We start from the raw sequence: 22,261 nt of genomic DNA on the forward strand, positions 1-22,261 counted from the left end.
AATAGGTTCCTTATGGGAGGCATAAACTAAAACGGTAAAAACAGACTATTTCTCTAAAAATCTATCTTCTCCTACTTTTTTTGAGATAACTACCTCAAATTTTCAGGAAATTTTCCTTGATTTATTTAAAAAATTCTGTTGGAAGGAATATTTAAAAAATTAAAAATAACAATAAACTTTAGTAAACTAGGGTTACTAAACTTTTCTTTATTTTTTATACCTGTCAGTCCAAACTAAAATATAGAATATCAATAGTTGTTTTTAACTAACGTTCTTATTGATTAACTACTCAAACTTTAATTTTTAGTTGGGATGTGAGATTTGTAGAAAGTGGTTCCATTTTAATTGCTGTCCTTACAATGATTCTCCATTCGAGTCTTTTAAGAATTTTAAGTGGTTTTGTGGGCATTGCGGTTATTTAAAAAATGGTGATGAAGATTCTTTTCATGAAGATAATTATTTTTAATTTCTTGTAATTTAATTTTTAATTTAATTTAATTTAATATAAAATAATTTCAAGTGGATATTTTTATTGCATTATATTTCATTTCATTAAGTTTGTCAATAAAATTCAATGTTCTTTTTATCTTAGGTCTAACATACCGATTAAAATTGTTTAAAACGTGTTATTTTATACACATTTTTATTGCTATACTTTTATAAAGGTTAGATAAATAAAATTATAAAATTTCATTAAGTTTATGTTAAAAAAGTATGAAAAAACGTATCAGAATCTTAAGTGGTTTGATAAAGTATAAAAGTCTAAAACGCCTTTTTAGAAGCAATCTGATTATTTAAGTACTTAAAGTAAAACCTTCATGAAAAAAACACAAAAAAGTTTAAGAATTTATGTTTAATAATATTCAAAAAACGCAGCAGTATCTCAGGGGTTTTTGATAAGGTCTAAAAGTACAGTACAGAAACACACGTTTTTATTTGCTTCTAGTAACTAAGTTAATTCTTTTTTTTGTATGGTATTCAATCTTAATTTATTATTTAATCATTAAATATGTTTTTTAATCATTTAACTACAGTTTTGGCAACTTATATTTACGATTTATACGAGTTTTTTGTTTTTATAAGTCAATTATGACGTCAATATTGGTTTATTTAGTTTTTAAATTACTTGGTAATCTAAGACGACTTATCAGAACATAATTATAATTTATTACAACAAAATAACATAAAATAAAGGTTTGTTGTGTAAGGTAAGACGTAGATTTAGAATTTATATGGGTTTTTCTTTTTTATAAGTCAATTATGACGTCAATATTGGTTTATTTAGTTTACAAATTATTTGTTCATCTAAGACAACTTATCAGAACATAATTATAATTTATTACAACAAAATAACATAAAATAAAGGTTTGTTGTGGAAGGTAAGACGTAGATTTACAATTTATACAGGTTTTTCGTTTTTATAAGTTGACTATGACATCAATATTGGTTTATTTAGTTTGCAAATTATTTGGTCATCTAAGACAACTATTCAGAACATAATTGTAATTTATTAAAACAAAAGAACATAAAATAAAGGTTTGTCGTGGAAGATAAAGAAGACAGTTATATATTGTATATATCGGATATTTATATATTGTTCAAACTTCAGCTTAGTGAAAAATTGTTGTGGTAAAGACTTACAACTATACTCTTAATTGAACAATTACTCAATACTAGTGCTCTACTATTGTGTTAGATATTTTGGAATTTTAAAGAAGAACAAAAAAAAAAATTCAGTAACAACTTATGGGATATTTGAATTTTACACTACATATAGCAAAAAAAGGTTACATAGACTATATGCATTTTGTCAATATTATTCAGATAATTTATTTATTTTAGTAAACTAAATAGAATTAAATTGTATTGGCTGACCAAGCACTAAATTTTTCTCATCTGGACTAACTAAAATCATTGCTCGTCCCTATTTGAGCTTCATTGTAATAAAGACTTTGTATTTACAGTTAATCTGATAAACTAAATTGTAAGTATAAGGTTTCCCTATATAATTCCTACTCACTTTATTTCTCACAATAAAACTGAAAAACTAGTAAAAATCCCTTGATTTTAGGTAAAGTGTTTAAGTTTCAATTTTTACTCAGAGAAAAGTTCCTTATCTATATAAGTAAACCAGGGTCAGCAGGTAAAATAAGAACAATTTCAAAATGTTAAAAAAACATAATTTTTACCAATTTACTTGAACAAAAAAAAAGTTTGCAATAGATTATCTTTTAAAGATAATACAAACGTTCCACTTGATGAAGTGATAAATATTTGTTTAGATCAGTTGTACAATTCTGACTTACTTCCGCCTCCTTTCCCAAGATCTGTTTGCAATGATATGCTATGTATGGCCACGAAAAATGTACAATTTAGTTTTAATAATCTCATGTTTCGTCAAATTGAAGCGATGGGAAGCCCATTAGGCCCTATTCTTGCTAACATTTTTGTTGGTTACTATGAAAATAGTCTTCTTTCATTAGATAACAGTAAGCCACTTGTATATTATAGGTATGTCGATGATGTTTTTGCTATTTTTACTTCAAAAAATAATGTCTATAAATTTTTTACTTTGCTAAATAAGATGCACAAATGCATAGCTTTTACTGTTGAAGAAGAAGTTTCCGGTAAAATTCACTTTTTAGACATTAACATTACTAGAAACAGTAACAACACCTTTTCTACTTCTGTCTACAGAAAAGAAAATTTTAGTCCACACTACATTTCCTGGAATTCGTTTTGTCCCACTAAACAAAAATTGAAGATCATACAATGCATTACCAACAGAGCTATTAAAATTTGCACTGCTGACTGTTTGAATCTAGAATTTGACAACATCTACAAAATTTTTCTCTCACTAGGTTACCCCGAAACAGTCATCAAGAAGACAATTAAGGCAACTCAGTCCAAAATGAATTGCTTACCCTTTTTCGGCCCACATCCTTGCCCAGTGTACCTCCGCCTTCCTTATATGGGTGAAAACTCAATAGGACTGGCTAAGCAAGCTTCATTGGCTATAAAATCCACCTTTAACAGCGTGTTTTGCTACGTGTTGTGTACAACACCAACCGCCCACTTAACGGAATCGTAAAAGATGCCACACCTACCCATGATTTGAGTAATGTAGTTTACATATTTAAATGTCATTGCGGAAATGACTACGTAGGTCGTACATCTCAACGTTTCCACGTCAGGCAGGAGCAGCACGTCACAAAAAAGCTTAAAAGGTTTATTTTTAATGACGACGTTAAGCCGAAAGGTGAACAGTCATCTATTCATCAGCACCTCCTCAACAACCCTGTTTGTGCCGAGAACTACCTGAATAATAGGTTTGAAATCCTATCCCGAGCTAGAAACAACTACCATCTTTCAGTTCTAAAATCTCTGTTTATTAGATCTCGCGAGCCAAAAATTTGCAAACAAAGAGATTTTTACAATTTAAAACTTTACAAATAGGGTCTTTAGTAGTATTATTTTTGTTGTCGTTATTGTCGTAGTTTTTAATGTGCTTTTTATTTAATTTAGTTTAAGGTAAAAATTTCTACTATTTTAAATGTTTTTGTTTTAGCAATTTTGTCTTATAAATTACTTCAAGTTAGTTCAGTACAGCTCTATTCTATTTTTCAAACTTTTTCTAAACAGACTTTTATACTTTATGACGTAACTATTTTTTGTTAGACTTTTCAAATTCATTATATATAACTAAAATTACTCTACAATATTCATAGTTTTTAGCGATGTTATTCTGAAGAGAGCTAAACGAAATTAATAAATAAACTTTTTTCGAAAATGAGTCAGTTATGTTTAAACTTTTTTAAAGATAATACCAAAGTGTTTTATTTTTTTTGAAAAAAAAAATCAAACTAGTTGAAACAAAATTTTGAATGAGGCCACAGGCCCAATTTTCCAACCCCTGTCTTAGACAATTAATAAAAGTATTTATTTATTATTCAAAATCATGCTCTTGGTTGACTACAGCTGTAAGCATTTATGTTTGATTAAAGAAGTTGTTTTTTTTTTTTTTTTTTAATTTTTAAACATCTCAAATGTTTAGATATAAATATACCTGTACTTTTCTTTAAGCTGGTGCTTTTTTAATTGCGAAAATGTAAATTCGTTGTCAGGGATCATTTAATCAAGTCGTTGAATAAGGCAACTAAAGGGTACCCGCAGTCTGTTTTTAGTTTTAGTCAGTAATACACTGCGCTTTCAGTTGAAAAAATGCAAGCTAGAGAAAGGTGCTCAAAATTCAAATAAATAGAAATTAACAAAAAAACAGAAATAAGAAACAAATAGCTATACACAAGAGTTTTAAATATTGTGTTTAGTTTTTACTAATTTTTTATCTGTTATGGTGATGTTTACTTTTACTAATATTATAGTAATATTACTATAAGTCATATGTAAGTGTTCTAAATTATCACTTACATACACAAAATTGTTTCAAATTCGAAATAGGATACAATTAAATATTTTTTTGTATATGTGTCAACCACTAAGTTTTAATTTGCAGTTTGGTAATTACCAAGAATGATGTTTCACCAATATCAATCTGAAATTGTATTATATTCAATGTGTTTTTTAAGCATGATTTAAGGCAAAGTAGTAAACAAAATTAAACATATTTATCTTAAACCAATAAAACTTAAATGTTTAATCGCTTTTAATTTACAGTATTAAATGATTATTTCAATACAAGAATTTATGTTGACTAACAATATCAAGCTGAAATTATAATACACTTGATGTCTTATATAATCATAATTTTTGGATAAAAATTTATCTTTTGCAAATACATGAATAAAATTAATCTATATATCATAAACTAATAAACTAAAGTATTTTATTGCTTTTATTTTACAATTTATTATAATTAATTATTACAAATAGTTTATATCAATTCAATAATTTATATTGATTATGATACTGTAAAATATAATTGATTGAATATTTTAGTTTATAATATATTAGTTTAGTTGTTTCTATTTATTTATATAGCTTGTTTAAAACAAAGTATTGTTTTTTTAGCCTAAAACTATGGTTAAATAACACATTAAATGTATTTTCATTTTGATATTGGTGCTGACCTGAAGAGCATAACCAAATGTTATATACATTTTTTTTTGATATTAGTTGAAAATCACTTTAATTCTCTGAATAGATAAGATACTACAAATTTTTTTATTGTATATGTGTCAACCACTAGGTTTCAATTTTCCAGTTCAACTCAGAGAGTTTTAAAGTTGTCATTAGGGCCCATATGCCATCAGACCACACATCAATAATAATTTTCACAGAAACTTTTGTAACACTGTTGCAGGTCAGAGTAACTATTTTCAAAGTGTTTTGTTACAGATCAATTTTTTAGGAAATTTTCCAGTATTTACCTAGCCTAGTACTATGTTGCACCAATATTAAACTGAAATTCAATAATAATCAATATCTTTTTTTACCATAGTTTCAATCTAAAAATTAAAAATTTTAGATATAGATGTTTAATATTAAAAGGTACTTTGTTTTAAACAAGCTATATAAATACATAGGAAGAGTTAAGGTTATGGTTAACTTTAGATGAACACCAATATCAAGCTGAAGTTATAATACATTTGATGTCTTATTTAGTCACAATTTTAGGCTAAAAATTAATCTTTTAGAAATAGATGAATAAAGTTAAACTTAAATATCATGAACTAATAAACTTAAATATTTTATTGCTAATTTTTTACAATATAAAATGATTATATCAATACATAATTTATATTGATTATGATATTCTTAAATAAAATTGGTCAAATATTTAAGTCTATAATATTTTATTTTAGTTTTCATTCTATGTATTTATATAAATTGTTTGAAACAAAGTATCATTATTTTAGTCAAAAATTATGTTTCAATTAGACATTGAATGTATTATATTTTCAATTTTGTATTGGTGCTCACCTAAAGTTAACCATAACCAGAAATAATTATATTGGTTATAAATTAAAATATTAGTAGTTACCTAGCTAGGATGATGTTGAACTAATATCAAGCTGAAATTATACTTGATATATTTTCAATCATAATTAAATTGTATAAAAATTTATATTTTGTAGTACAAAAATAAAATTAATCCTAAGGAATTATTAGTAAGATTACCTTACACTATTACATGATAATTCAGGCTGCATTGTGTTCATAACTTATTTGTTGTGTAAAATATTTTTTGAATACAAGCACTCTGTTTTGTCACATCATCACTTGTGAAAAGTAAACTATTAATTTAGATTTTAGCGTAATAAAAACAATTTTGTTACATTAAATATAAAATATTGGTAATATTTCCTGAATTATTAATGATTTTGACCAATATCAAGCTGAAATTAGCCTTCTCCCCACCTCTATCTTATGGCCATCTTAAGAGAAAAACGCTTTTTCAATATCAAAACTTTTTCAAAGGAGAATTTATAGTTACATATTACATTTTGATATTGATATTCAATTTTTCAAATTTATATTCAAATTATTTATATACCAATCATAAATTTAAAATTAAAGTTTACATATTAGTATAATATATTTTATATTACATTAACATGTAAAAGAATGTACAATTTAAAGTTCTTATTTTAAAAATTAAATTGCCCGTAATTTTTACAACATGTTTCAACTCTGTCACTTTAAATAGAACGAAAGTTAAGTTTTTTTATCTAATTAATTATACTAAAATGTTGCAATTTAAACAAAATATACTAATAACATAATAATTATATACAAAATTAATATACAATTTTATGTAACTAATAAATATTTAATTGCAAATGTTTTATAATCGTATTGCTATTAACATATTGCAACAAAACTCAATATTGCACTTTAAGTTAATACGAAACGAACAATATAATATTATTATACAACGCATATTAAACATACTTTTTAAATTTGATAAGCAAATAACGTAAATTAGTTAACGTCAAATTGTTATTTTGAAAAAATTTTTTAATTTTAATTATGAATTGTTATAATAAATATAAATTTAATTAATTTTTTTAATTTTGTTGATTAGAGATTTTAGCATATGTTTTATGATATATTGCAATTAAAAAATATTTATACAGGGTTGCCACTTTACCTGGAAAAACCTAGAATTCGTCAATTTAGGCAAAAATAATTTGGAAAAACCTGGAATTTTTATCAAAAAACCTGGAATTTTTAACAATTTCAGTAGCAAAATTTCGGTTTGACACGAAAAATATATCATATAAATATGATTTTTTGACATCATCAAAAAAAAATTATTAAAAAACACATTTAATTTAAAGTAACTTAACAATATCTTTTCAAAATTTTTGTACTATTTAACACAGTTTCTTATAAAGAAATTGACTTAAAACTAAAAATAGACCCAACAATGTGTACTTTTAAAAACCTGGAAGAAACTTGGAAAATCTGGAATTTTTTTTTTTAAACGAGTGGCAACCCTGTTTATATAAAGCAGTTTAAATGAGTATATTTTATTAAATATGCAAATAATATAAGTTAGTTTATATTTATTATCCTTTTGTGAACAACTTTTAAAATCAATAATGGCTTATTTTAATTAATAATTATAAATTCGGTTTAAAACATGAAATTAAAAAAAAAATTTTAAAGATAAATATTTTATAAAAAATTTGAAATCTTTTTGTTTTACTTAGTTTATTAGTAGTGATCACATTAAAAAACACTTGAAATTATCTGAAACATCAACAACAAAAATTTTGATAATATTAACTGTTTTTATAAATGTGGTCATGTTTAAAGAACTTGAACAAAATATAGTTTGGTTAAAACATAGTGTACTCAAAGTTAAAGATTTATGTGAATTAAATTTTATAATACGTAAATATATATTCACCGTAAATGTACCAGATTGAATCATACATTGAATAATGTTGTTTAAGTTTCATTTAAGTAATCTTCATCATGTGAAGACTTTTATGAACTTAATTTTAAAAAACATAATTTAAGCTTTATTTTTAGATAGTATTAATTGTACTTTGTATATGTTATCCCCTTTAATATACTTCAATAAAATATAGTTTGTTAAAGTATATTGTACCAAAGGTTGACGGTTTATATTTTATATGAATAATTTAGCCTAATGCCTTCTTGCATGTTTATATTTAAAAAAAAACTACATAACTTTTTCCACTGATGATTTCGTTTGATTGAGTTCAAACGTGAAAAACTTTGTTTTCTTGATAAAATTAGAAAAGTTGTACTGAGTTTTTAATTGCAAGTTGTTTTTAATTTTTGATTTGTTATTTTCATGGTAAGTTGTTCATTAAGGTGTACCCCAGGTAAAATTTAAATTCATTTTTATCTTTTATACATATTAACATTATATTATAAATAAATTAATTTTGAACAGAAATATTTTAATTTAATCAAATATATAATGTATTATGCAGCTAAAGTTTTAATGTATTTCTCTAAAACTATAAATTCAAATCGCATTACATGAAAATAGTAATATTTTAATAACTTAAAAAAAAATTCAATTAAATACATTTCATAGATACTTTATTTTGTATATTTCTTTTATATATATTAATATTATATTATAAGCAAATTAGATTTAAACTGTATAATATAAATTGCAATATTTTAATTTAATTTTACGTTTTAATGTTGCATGCCGCTAAAGTTTTAATATTTATAAATTAAACTGAGATATTTAATTTTCGTTATATTATAGTCATTAAAATGCAATATTTTAAAAACTATTAAAGCAATTAAATGGTTAATAAATCAATTTATTTTTTTAAATTTATTTTGCATATTATTATAATGTATAATAATTACAGTTATATTAAAATTATTATATATTTTTTTGTTATAATAATTTTTATAATTTATATATAATTATATAGTATTATATAATTTATAATAATAATTATTATTATAATTACAGTTATATAATAATTAATATATATTACAAAAGATATCCGTCGTGCAAGGCTCAATAATCGAAAGGTTCTTTGTATCGTTTAACACGTCTTAGGACCAAAAATTTTGTGCGTTTTTTTTTTGTCGTTTGATAAACTACATTATTAAATTTTCATCTTCAATTTAGGCCCTGGTAAAGATACAATTTGAATATAAGTTTGTAAACATTGATATAAATATCAAAATTATGTAAACAATATAAAAAGGGAATTTTACCTTACCTGAAACCCACTGCGCTTCTACTTTACTTTCCGTTGAATAATATAATATTTGTAGTCATCCATTCACATACTTTTTTTTTGTCTTGTAAGTTAATTTTTTTTTAACAACTTTCCTAAAATACTAACAGTTTTAACTTTTATCAAACTTTTTATTTACATGAAAATTCTTAAGTTATTTGAAAAAAAATTATTAAATATTTTTTTCTTTTTTCTAAGATTGGTTTTTGTACCTAAAAATTCAAATAACTTTCTAGAAAAAGAATACATAAAGTTTAGTCTGATTTGCATATTAGCTAATTCAATAGTATTTTTAAAGCTTATACATTATCTTTTAAATTTATACCCTTATCTTTAACCCACCTTACCCAAACATATTAAAAACTAATCAAAAATAAAGTTTTAATAATCAGAATTAAAAATAACATGATTAATAAGTTTTTTTTCTGCTGTCTCAGCAAACATGTAAGTCAGACTGATCTTACGTATACTAGCCTTTACAGAATAATAATGTTGTCAACTAAAAATGGAAACGGATCAAAGATGAAAGGAGCGCCTTTTTGCACGAGTTTTAACTGTTCTAATCAAGAAAATTAAAATGCTGTTTTGCAATATAAAAAAAAAACAGTTTGCTTATTCATTTTAAAGTTGGACTTAATTGATAAAAAACAACGGTTAGTGCTAAACTGACGCTCAGTGCAATTATAACACCGATTTCTAAAGAGTTTTAATACAGGGTTCGGCAGGCAGTTGGTGCTCGCGGGCAAAATTTTAAGTTTCTAAAGTCTTCGCGGGCCGCAGTTTTAGTTTTATTGACATTTGAATAATATTTTTATTTTAGTCACACTTGATGAAGTATTACTTTTATTCATTTCATAATTTTAAATGACTTTTAGATACACATAGAATGCCTACTTAAATTATCAAATTTATCAAAATGAAATATACAGTGACTAATATACTTAAGAGTTAATAAACTATGTACTTTTTTAAAGACTTAATAAGCTAAACTTAATATTTTTTTGTTTTACTTACATCCTAACTCTCTATGACAACCGAGCTTGAAAAACATTTATCTGTCACTTTTATACATTTTTTATTTTATTAAGCCTTTTTACATATTTCTAAAAATATTTCTTTACGTTTAATAATAATTTTTGCGTTTTAAATAATTTACACTCATAAAAAAAATCAGTAATTAATTACATAACTTAATAAAATTAATACCGATTTGCATTCTATAAAGCCTATACAAGTTCTTTAACATAATTAATTGTCGAATACTTTAATAAAATACATTATTAGTAATTAATTAGTCTTTTACATGGTTGCAACTTTTAAAGCAAAACTGTCTGAGTTATATCAAACCAGCCTAAGTTTATTAAAATTTTAAAAAGCTAAAAACTTGCTGTTAATCAAGCTTAAATACCTAATTAAAATATCATCATTATAAAAAAGTACACAATATGTAAGAAGACAAGAAAAAAAAATTACAATTAGTAAACTACACTACAGTCATAAAAAACTATTCTGAGAATTCGAAGATTTATTTGAAGTGCTTGAGATAAAAGTTCACACACAAACCTGAGTTTTTAAGAAATGTCTTGAACAGGTTTAACCTAGTCTGAGTTAAACTAGCCTGTTTGTTTGGCAACCCTGTTTTAAAAAAATTCACAAGATAAAGAAATAACGAAGTTTATTAACAATTAATTAAATATATAGCAAAAAAAAAATTATAAGTCACCTTGAATGGACAATAAAGTTTATTAAACATTTTTGACAAAATATAAAAGTTTATTAAGTCAGTAACAAAATAGAAAAACTTATTTTTAAGCATTATAGCAATTCCTTATCTGCAATAAAAATAATGCATTTAAAAAGAGTAAATGTGAATTTTAAGATGAGTTATAAGAATTAAGAGCATTAAGACGTTTGTAAGGAGTTATTGCGAGAAACGAAAAAAAAGAACAAATCGCCAAAGTCGGTTCCAACAAAGCACATGATCAGTGCTACTTCAGTGCTCTTCAGTAAATACAGACTGAGCAGAAAAGAATTTTTAAGGCAAGTTATAAAGTAGAAAAATTTATTATTAAAAAGCAGACACCGTTAAACTTTTTTTTTTTTAAGAATTTGTGTTAGCGCTAGTAAAAAAATTTGTTTTTTTCAATTACACCAAGAAGAACGTAATTATAAAGCCTCATAAATCAAATTAGGACTTTAATCAATCTGTTAAGATGAGAGAACTAAAACAACGAAAATTGCTCATCTGAGAGTTTTTATTAGAGGTGTTTTTACTAACTTTGAAATTTTAGAAGAATTTTTAGGTTTAGTTCCAATGCAAAGCACAACAATAAGTGAATGCATTTTAAAAGCAAATGTGCAATGCACTAGTATAAAGATTTTGAAAGTACAATTTTTTTTTCTCTATTTTTAGTATGAAATTAGGTTAAATGTAAAAAACTGTCAAAAATAATACATCTATATTAAAAAGATACTGTTAAGATACTAAAATTGTGTTTTTAAATAAAAAAATAGTTATATGGTAGACTTTTTGTGTCAAATCAAAATTTCATTAATTTAAATTTAAAAGTTGTTTGAAAGTCCAGGTTTTTTCAAAAATTCTCAAATTCTAGTGAAGATTTTAAAGCATAAGTTTTCAAATTCAAAGCTTTTCCGGGATTCGAATTTTTGGGCAATACTGATTGTTAACACTTATATGTATACAATATAAAAAATAATGTTTCGAATTATATCAGCTGCAAGACTTAAAATGTACATATATTATAACTCAAATCAACACTGTGAATTGAACAAAACATACATCACAAGTATAATTTGCCATTCTTAAAGCAAAAAAGCCATTCTTAGTGACCAAAAATTAGCCTGATATTTTCGTATACAAAAAGCAGTTCAAGCCAAAAACTAAAAAAATTAATAAATTGGCCTGAGATTTGAAGTCTTCAAATAGTCATAGTCTGAGTGTGTGGCAATTTTTTGTTGTTTATTTGTTTGAATTTGAACTATTTTGATTAATAATGTACGAACTTAATAAATTTACTATGTACTAAATCTAGTTAATATTAAATAGGTAGTTCCAAAAAACAGCAATTGTGTACATTAGTATGCAACGCATAAAAATTAACCTAATTTTTCAAAAACATTGTTTGAAAAATGAAAATGTATACCTAACAAAAACTGTTTAATTTATGTTATATATATTGTTTTAAATGTGTCTGAAAACTTTTAGATATTACATGTAGAAACGATAATCTTAGAAAACTTTGCATAAACTAAACTTAATATAACTTAAGTACTAAATAAAAACTGGTTTAAAATATGAGCATCTTTTTAAATTTGTGTGCATAGTAACTAATTTAAAGTTTAAAGAAAACTTCTAAAAAACCAAAATTTGTCAAAACCAAAACCAAATAAACCTTATTTCTTATTATTATGTTATTTTAAATATTTTTGTGCACACTCTAATATAACATTTAGTGATAAAAAATCTATAAAAGAAACTTAGATATAAAAAATATTTAAAAAGAATACCTAAACTGCAAAAAATGACATTTTAGCTAATTACTGTGCAATACTCTTATACAAATGCAAAACATTTGCATTTAGTTTGGTTACAAAAGTACCGAAATTAATTTAACTTAAAGTATTTTTTCCAGCGGGCCACATTTACATGCTTGCGGGCCGCATTCCATTCAAAAAAAAACGTGCTCGCGGGCCGCAGATTTGCCTTTCGCGGGCCGCAGTTTGCCGACCCCTGTTTTAATATGAAGTTGTAATGTTAGGCTATTATTCGAAAAAGTACAAAATAGTTATGTATTTCTAAGAGCGCTAAAATTAAAAAATATGACGTAATAATAGATAGAACTTGTTGTTTTTAAAGACAGGTTTTATGTCTGGAGAGTAACAGGATATGTGTTCAGAGTGATACGATAGGGCTTCAGAGAACTTGGTAATCTAATGTTTAACTGCTATCTTGTAAACGCTGTTATTCTCTCTTGATTTTCTTAATTGCAAGTTTACATTTTTAATTTGTTTATTAATAAAATTTAGTAAAAAATAGTTGTTTATAATGTATTAGTGATTTAATTACTATATTATTGATAGTTTAAGTTTTCTGTATTTTTATATAATTATTTGGAATGATGAAATTATTTCCATATTCATATTATTATTAGTATTTGTTATTTTATTGATTCCCATTTCGTCTAAAGTCATCATCAACTTATAAAACTAGGATAGTTTTCATTTTGTATGATTATTATTTTTTAGATAACCAAGAAAACAGCTTAGACAAAAAGTTTTTGTGTGGATTTTTGTCTTCATGAGGACAATCTTCACTTTCCTCTTCCTTTACTTCTTCCTCGTCTTTTTCTTCACTTTTTTTTGTACTAATATATTTGTATTCTTCTTTAGAAAGACCTGATTTAAACAAATTCTCTAGCTGTTCACACAGTTCTAAAATATCTTCTGAAAACAAACTATTGCAAGTCATGGCAACTACAAAACCATCTGGTACTTTATTTTGTGGACATTTTATTGGTTCTATAGAAGCATCCGTTTGTATAGAATTAACTAGACTTTGGTTACATTTTAAGTTGTTCTGTTTCTTAGACCTAACAATAAAAAAAAGCTAATTAAATGTGCTATAAAAAGTTATTTAAATTTAATAATATTTCTCAAAAAAAAAAAAAAAAAAACACCACTAACTAGTTTTTTACTTACTAAGTTTTACTTACTAAGTTATTTTAATCTACAAAAAATAATTACACGCAGACTAACGTTTCTATTTTATCCATTCCTCTTACAATAGAATCAAGTCCTCCGTTGTCATCAAGTTTTATTGTTTCAACAGTGCCAAGGACGGTTCGACTTATGTAAACAATGCCTGTACCACCATTTACATGATGAGTTACCTTAGTCGTTTCACTATTCTGTTTAACATTTTATATTAAGTTACTAGCAAAAGCTTTTGCTTAATTTTAAACTCCGTAAAAGTTTTGTTAGTGACAGGATAAAGCTGTATATAGAAAATAATTAGTTCATGTATGTTAAAAGTTGTTTTTAATTTTAAAGGACATACATATTCTAAAAAAGTAAATAAAACTTTCTTTGAAAAGTAAAAATAAATCAGTTTTCAAAATTTACATTTTTATCTTTCCATACTCTAGTTTCCCATCCAATGCTTCTATAGTATCTGTCTTGGAAAAACTTTGCTGACTCAACTCCGTTCGATGCATTCTTTTCTACTACGTGATGAGCACCAGGGTAATACATTAAAATTCGGTTTAGCTAGAAATATTTTTACAAAAAAGTTAGACTTCAAGATTAATGTTAAAATAAAGTACTTAAAAATTCGGTTGTTTAACACTAAAAGTTTTAAATCTGAAATTTTTAGAATATGTAATTTTTATATAAATACAGTATAGGATCAGTAGAATAAAGTTATAATGATTAATTTTTTAATATAGACAGATATTGGGTTGTAAACGTTTACTATATTTAAGTAATAAAGTAAAGAGAGGTGTTCAGAAAATTTTTGTAGTAATAAAAGTGTCATAAAAACTGTCTATAACTTAATAGGATTATGTTATTAAGTTTCAAAGCAAAACGTCTTAAGTAAAATAATTTAGGTTATTAAAATCATTGTTATTATCAATTCTTATAGTTTTCAAACATTTTTGAAAAAAACGTAAGTTAATCAAAATAAATCTGCATAGGAAGTTATTAAAACAGAATGACATAATTATAAATTAATTGATTACTTTTAAGAGATATTTTTTGATTTTATACAATACTAAATTTTTATATTATCGAAAAAAACAATTCCTATAAATAACTTGCTTAAAAGTTGTAAGTCGGAGCATAAGTTTAAAAGTAAAATATTCAGTTTAAACTTGTACTGATTTTGATTAAGACCATAATTTGTTCCAAATAATATCTAATTTTTATAACTTAGCAAGTGCATATTTTTTTTTAGATAATGGTATGATTAAACACTTTTAAAACTTGTTCTTCATTAAATAACTTGTTGCTAAAAAATTTTTAATTTTGGACTTTTACTTTTGAAAACATATAGTGTTGTAATCATTTAAATTTAAAATCAGTTACTCTTTATCATAAAAAATTAGTACTATGCTTTTGTTTTACTTATAAAACTTATTGTTATGGTACAATTTTTATAGACAAAGCTTAATATTTTTATGTACTCATAAATTTTTGTTTTATTGCATTTTTAATAAGTTTGATTACAAATTAACAAAAACACACATTACTTTTTATAACTATGTCATATTGTATATTTTACCAGCTTATAAAGACTCCATATTTTTTGTTCAAAATAAATCAAAATGATTAAATAAATTTACGATAAATATTTTTAACAGAGGTAAAAAGTCCATTAATCAGAATAAGCATTCAACCGCATATTAAAAAAAGATTGTTTTTGTGCATATTTAAAAAATACTATAACTGTTTATAAGGTTTACTATAAAAAATAGAGTTACATTGTTTGTTAGTAAAAGTTTATGAATTTAAATCTAAAGTCAGAGTTGAAAAGGTTTTTCAAAAATTCAGCATTGAAAGTTATGTTGTTTTTCTAACGCAAGCGTTATCTTAATTCTAATGTCTTTGCTTTAAAGAACTGTTTTTCATAATAGTAAAAGTAATTAGACAGTAACTAAATATTTATTTTTCGTTTAACATAACTAAAATTAAAACAATTATATGAATGATTAGTTCAAAGAGATAAACAAATTGACATACATTAACTAACTAGTCAAAAAATTATTAAAAAGCTAAATTTTATTACTTAAAATCTTTACTAATACAATATACTTAATCAATACCCACCAAAGCTGACCCAACAAAGTGGCTTTTCGAAAAGTTTTCTTCCTGGAAGAAATTAATTATTTTTTAGATTTTATACAAAAATTAGTTATGCTACCTAAAATATACTAATTTATCATACGTAAAGTTCATGTAGAACAATGTCTGCAAATTTAGCGAGTCCTTGGGCTGATGTCTTTATACCTGAAACTCCCATCAAATTAGAATAATCTAAATAAGCTTTATTCGTTGTTTTTGAACGATCATTGTGGTAACTTGTGCAGTAAGTACTGTTAGAGTTTAAATAAAAAAGTTACTTATGTAAAAAAATATCAACTATATAATTAAATAGGCTGATAATAACTTTAAAAAAAAAATTATTGATAAGAGCTTATCGATATTCGAACCTATATGTATTACATTTTTCAAAAATTTATTTTACAATTTATAGAAAGTTAATTTTATAAAAGATATTTACTAAAAAAAATATTTAGTTAGCTTCAGTTAGATGTTTATGTAAATAAAACACCGTTAAGTTTTTAGTGAAACAAAAAGTAAAGCTTAAAACTATGCTTTTTAAAACTCATTAAAACTTTGTTGCAATTGTCCAAGCAGCTAAAAACGTTCTATTAAAAATGTATCTACCGATAAAAAGTATCAACCATAAAAATTATTAAAAATACTATTTATAAGTTTTTGCTTATCTTAGTGCAGACCTAATTTTGTTAACCATAAAAATATTCAAATATAAGAAGTATGAAAACTACTCTGAATTACAAAAATTTTTTTAGCCTACAATTCAAAAGCATAGTCAACAAAACTGTATGAAAAGAGATAAAGCCGAACTGTTAGCTGATAGTAACAGCCCTATGTGCTGTTTGTGAAATTAGTAGTTAGGTGCTTTTATCAACGTGGTTAAAATTGATAAAGCATAGAAAAATCTCTTAAGTTTTTTTAAACTTTAAGTTTTATAACCATGTTATTTTTATAAATAAAAACACCTAGTGTAATTAAATAAACAACGCTAATTAGTTTACAGTTTATAAAAAATGTTTCAACTATTTCTTTTTAGTGTTTAAAAATAAGAGAAAATAAGAAAAAACTGTAGAAACTTTTACGAAATTACTTCACTACGTATTTGTTTGTTTTACTTTGTATTATTGTTTATTGAACGACAAAAAAGCGCTCAAAATATTTGGTACTAGTGTACGAAAAACCTTTCGGTTATGGAGTCGCTATTTACTACCTTTTAACATCTTGTCCAGGACAGGACTTGATAATTTATTTGCATTTTATCCTCTTCTATTTATAAACTTTGACTCATAAAAAAATACAGTAAGTTCGACTTTACGAAGTTCATAAACTTACAAGCTTTAATGTTTGTAAGCATCGTATTTTTCAAAAAACAGTTTCTAAACAAACTTAGATAAACGGTTATCCAATTTGGTACAATCATCAACTTGAATATGGTCATTTAATCCGAGCCAAGCAATAAACTTTGAAAGAATTTCGGAGAAATTGACCTCCTTGGAATCAACTTCGTCAGAACTATTAAAAGCTTTTTCTATCTCACAAGCCAAAAGTTGATACGCAATCAGGCTTTTTGTTGAAGCTCCTGTATGTTATTCGTTTTATACGCATACAATAAAGTTTTCCAAAATTAAAGAAATACAATCAAATATCTTTTTTTATTTAATAATATACGGTTGTACAGTTTTTATTTAACCTGGGAAACTTTTTAAAGGAGTTGAATTTTTGATATCGTTTTTGTTTCGGTAAGGGTTTGTTACAATCTTGTGAAACATTTTATTGGTTGCATCTCGAGTATTTATTTGTGGGTTTTTACAATTTGCATAGTTTGGTTTTTGACTTGGAAAAAAGCCACTTCTACCAAGTAATATTTGCTGTGCCGTCAAATCCGTTTGGTACAAGTCGTTAAGAGTATACTGTTGTTAATAATATATGTTTGTTATACAAGTAAGAAAATATAATTATGTTTAATGTATTTAAACTTTTTATTTGCAAGAAAAAATTTAAAAACAACATAGCTTTAAGTTTCTGTTTAGCCTCTTAAAATTAGTTTCTAAATAAAAAATAATGAGCAAACTAAGTTAAACGTTAAACTTTAGAATTATGAATAGGATATAACTGTACAAATACTTAGTAAACGTCGTCTAAAATTTTAGTAATTTAAAGTAAATGTTTATGTAAATTATTTCTTGTACTTACTAAAACCTTACAAAACAAATGTGATTATATTAAAGTCTTAATTTTACCTGTGTAAATTTTTGTAAAAGAGTAGGGTCTTTCATATTCATGTTGCATTTTACACGATAAATAGCTAAATATAAAAAAGCAGTGAAGACAGCTCCAATTTCACCAACGTTGACTTGGGTGTCTAGCTCGTAGTTTAAATAGTTTTCCAAATCCTTTGTGCCGAATGCTTCGAAAAAATTTTTCTGTTTACTATAAATAAATACTAAGAACTTAAGTTCTAGTGCTCAAATGTTGAAACTTATAATTATTTTTTTTCATTTACTGTGCTAACTTTTTTTTTAAATAACTGATAGGTTTTCAAACTTAGTTTATTTTCAATGTATAGCTGAAGACAAGAAAAATAGTTTATGATAAGCTTTTTATGCAACGAAGATCAATTATTTAGTAAATATTTTAATGATTGCACGACTGTTTTAGTTCCGACAACTCAAGTTCTCAAAAAAAGATTTAAGAGATTATACCTCAAAAAGTCATATACATTTGAAATTGTAAAAAAATATTTTTAACCTTATTAAGTACATACAAACGCTTTTTTGTTGCAAAGTTTTGAACATTATGTGATATATTGCTAAAATCAATTTTAAAATATAGCAGTTTTTAATAGTTTTAAAGTTTATCATTAATTTTTTAACTATAATAATCTTAATTATAAGAGAATTAGACCTACAAGAGCTTTTTTATTTTTTTTCAAATATGTATCACTTTTTTAGTTTTGACCCTATAAATATATTTTAAGAATTTGAAATATCCGAACTTTCATTGTCATATAACAATTTTAATAATCATTGTTGTTTTATACCTTAAAAAAAATCAAAAGTATTTATACAAATAAAGTTTAATACTATAAAAAAGTCTTATAGCATTACTTTAATTAGTTTTCAAACTTTATTAGTCTTTTAACTTTTATAACTGTTTTATATATTTTTTTGTTTGTACTCAACTAGTTTGTTGCTAAAAAATCTTTCGAACTAACAGAGGATGAATGTGAATAAAAAACTTTAGGCTGTTTAGTATTAATTTGAGTCATAGTAGGCAAAAATGACTGAAAAGTAAAAAATAAATAAAACTTTATTCTAAGTATTTTGAGCCAATTATAATAAATTTTAAAACTACTTAACAAAAATAATTACTAACTTAAAAAAAACCTTTATTTAGAGTATTCGGTAGGTATTAAAACTCAAAAAAACTATTTTATCTTAAATACTATCTAATGACATTAATATTTACAGAATATATCGATATAGTATTTTTTATTTTAAATTATTTCTATATTTTTCTTTCAGTGTACTGACAACGATGACTGACAACTAAGAACATAGTTTGTACCAATTTTATCATATTTATTCTAAAATTATAACGAATTTTAGTACGAATTTTAAATTGTTTAAGATTGCATGAACAATTTAACTTTATAAAAATTTCTTAAAAAAGTTTCTATTATCAAAAGTTATAAAAATGACACTTTTACATACATTTGTTAAACAAAAACTTATTTTAAGAAAAAAATTTAGTTTTATGTAGCTTTTATCTTAAAAACCCTTTCAACTAATAAATTTTCAGTAAGTTTTCCCAACGGTTTTTGAATACCTTTTAGATTAGTTTAAAATTAACTTGAGCTAGATTAATAGTTATAAGCAATATTTATAGCCAAATTAAGTTGTTTTATTTTTTAATAAATCTAAAATGATTTTTCGGTTTTTAATTGGTTTTTTAGTATTCCAAACTTGTTGCAGTCAATAATAGTATTACAAAAACAGTTTACGAAACTCAATAAATAATCTAAATAAAGTTAAAAGTTTAAAATTATGTTGAGATTCAATGAAACTTACTTATTTTTGAACTTTCTGTATAGTTTAGTTTTAATAAAAGTTAAAATACCACTTTAATAATATAACTAGTCTATCACTGTCTTTATAAAGACAAAATGTAAATAGTTGTTAGATAGTGTTTTTAAGAATGGTTAAAAAAAAGTCATTAAAAAGCAAAATCAAATAAACAAGTTGTTAAACATATGCATAAACTGTTTTCTATTTAATATAAAAAAATAAAAGTTTTAGTAAATTACCCTTTTGATATATAGTTTGTCTTTTGTCATGAATAACACATTCCATTCCGGATATTTTTTTATTCTTCATGTAGTTTTCAATAATTTTTTCTGCTGTTAAATACAAGCGAGACAATTTTTTGAGTTGCTTTGAATCAGCATCATTAGAAGTTTTATTCTTTTCGTGAATAAACTCCAGCTATATAGTATGTGATAAATAGTTGGAGTGTTTTTAAGTTTGTCTAGTAAACAACAAAAATATTTTCAAGCACACTAGATGAGCTATAATAAAAAAAAGAGGTCGTTTATGATTTAAAAAATACAAATAAAAAAGATATATATGCACCTCTTCTATTTCTTCTTTAGTTAGACTTTGCAGTTTATCTATATGAAATTTGGAGCTTTGTAAAATACTTTTAATCGTTTTTCCTTCTGAGAGCTGTGTCCAAATGTCTTCAACATTTTCTGCAACGAATTTATTTTGACCGCAATACTTTTCTTCTAGAGAATTTAATATACTACATGTTTCTTCCTGCAAAGTATGACTTTTTTTTACAGAGCTTGCTGTAACAGTTTAAGCTTTTGTTGAAACTACGACTCTTTATATTTAAACTTTTTTTTTTCATTTTATCGTCTAAATCATATTATATTACACTGTATACATTTATTTAACAAAACTTTTTGTAAGATAATAGTTAACTTACGAAACTATAATTCCACTCAACTAGTAGACTTATTTTTTGAATAGCTGAAGAAAACATTTTGAATTTGAAGTCTTTACTTGGTTCAACAAAAACAGCCTGTGACTAAAACAAAACTGACTTTGATGAAAATGTTTGAAGAAACTTTGACTTAATAAACAGTATTTATAAAATTAATCAAAAATAATGTAAACGTAAACATCTGTTAATCATTCATTTTGTACATAAGGTTTAAATTAAGAGTTTTTAGCCACTCAGTGTTAAATTTTGATAAATATAGCAAACTTTTATGATCAAATATTTAGATAGTATATTTTCAACTTTTTATTGTTCTGAAACCAATTGAGTTATTTTTTTATTCATAGGTTAATACTTTAAAAAAATTAAACAAAGGCAATCGTTACTAGCTACGATGAGATTATAAAAATATTCGTCAGTTAGCACGAAAACAAAAAAGTATTCGTTAAAAAAACATTTATCAATTTATTTACTATTTAGCTACATTTAACTGTAAGTTTTGAACTGGTAGAAAATCGACAAACTTTGTACAAGTCTTGGCATTCCTTTAGTATATTTAATTTTTCCCAATCGACCTCTTTAACACAGACTTTATTATTTGTGCTACTTTCATCTTTTTCTAATTCATTTTCTACACTTTTTAATTCAAATACTTCGTTATTATTATTATTTTTATTCTTCTTCGCTGATAAACTGATTTCATCATCAGCAAACACTAACTTGTTTTTAAAACCAGAAAAAATTAGGAAACGCAATTGACGAAGGCTCATCTTTCACATTTAAGCATAGTACAACAATATGATAACAATAATTTTTATAACAAAAACAAAAACTAAATTTCAACAAAAATTTCTATGACGTATTAGATTTAAAAAAAAATAATTTAAATATACAATTATTCGGGTTGCTTCAAATTTCCACTACTTTTTTTAATTGCTTGAAAATCATGCAAATAATTAAAACTGATTAGAAGTCATTTGTGTTGACTTGAAAAAATTAATTCAAAGTGAACTCTTTAGAAACAAGTATAAAAATTATAGAGAAACTATTTAATTGACCAAGTGCTAAATTAAATTGTCACCTTCTTTGTAAGCTAAAGTTTCGCAGATGTTTAAAATTAGATTATCAAAGATTCTTATAAATTTGTTGCACTTTTGCCAAACTTTATTGTAGTCAATTACACTTGCAGT

The sequence above is a fragment of the Thalia democratica genome, chromosome 1 (assembly GCF_965202585.1).
Source record: "Thalia democratica chromosome 1, ktThaDemo2.hap1.1, whole genome shotgun sequence".
Classification (NCBI taxonomy): domain Eukaryota; kingdom Metazoa; phylum Chordata; class Thaliacea; order Salpida; family Salpidae; genus Thalia; species Thalia democratica.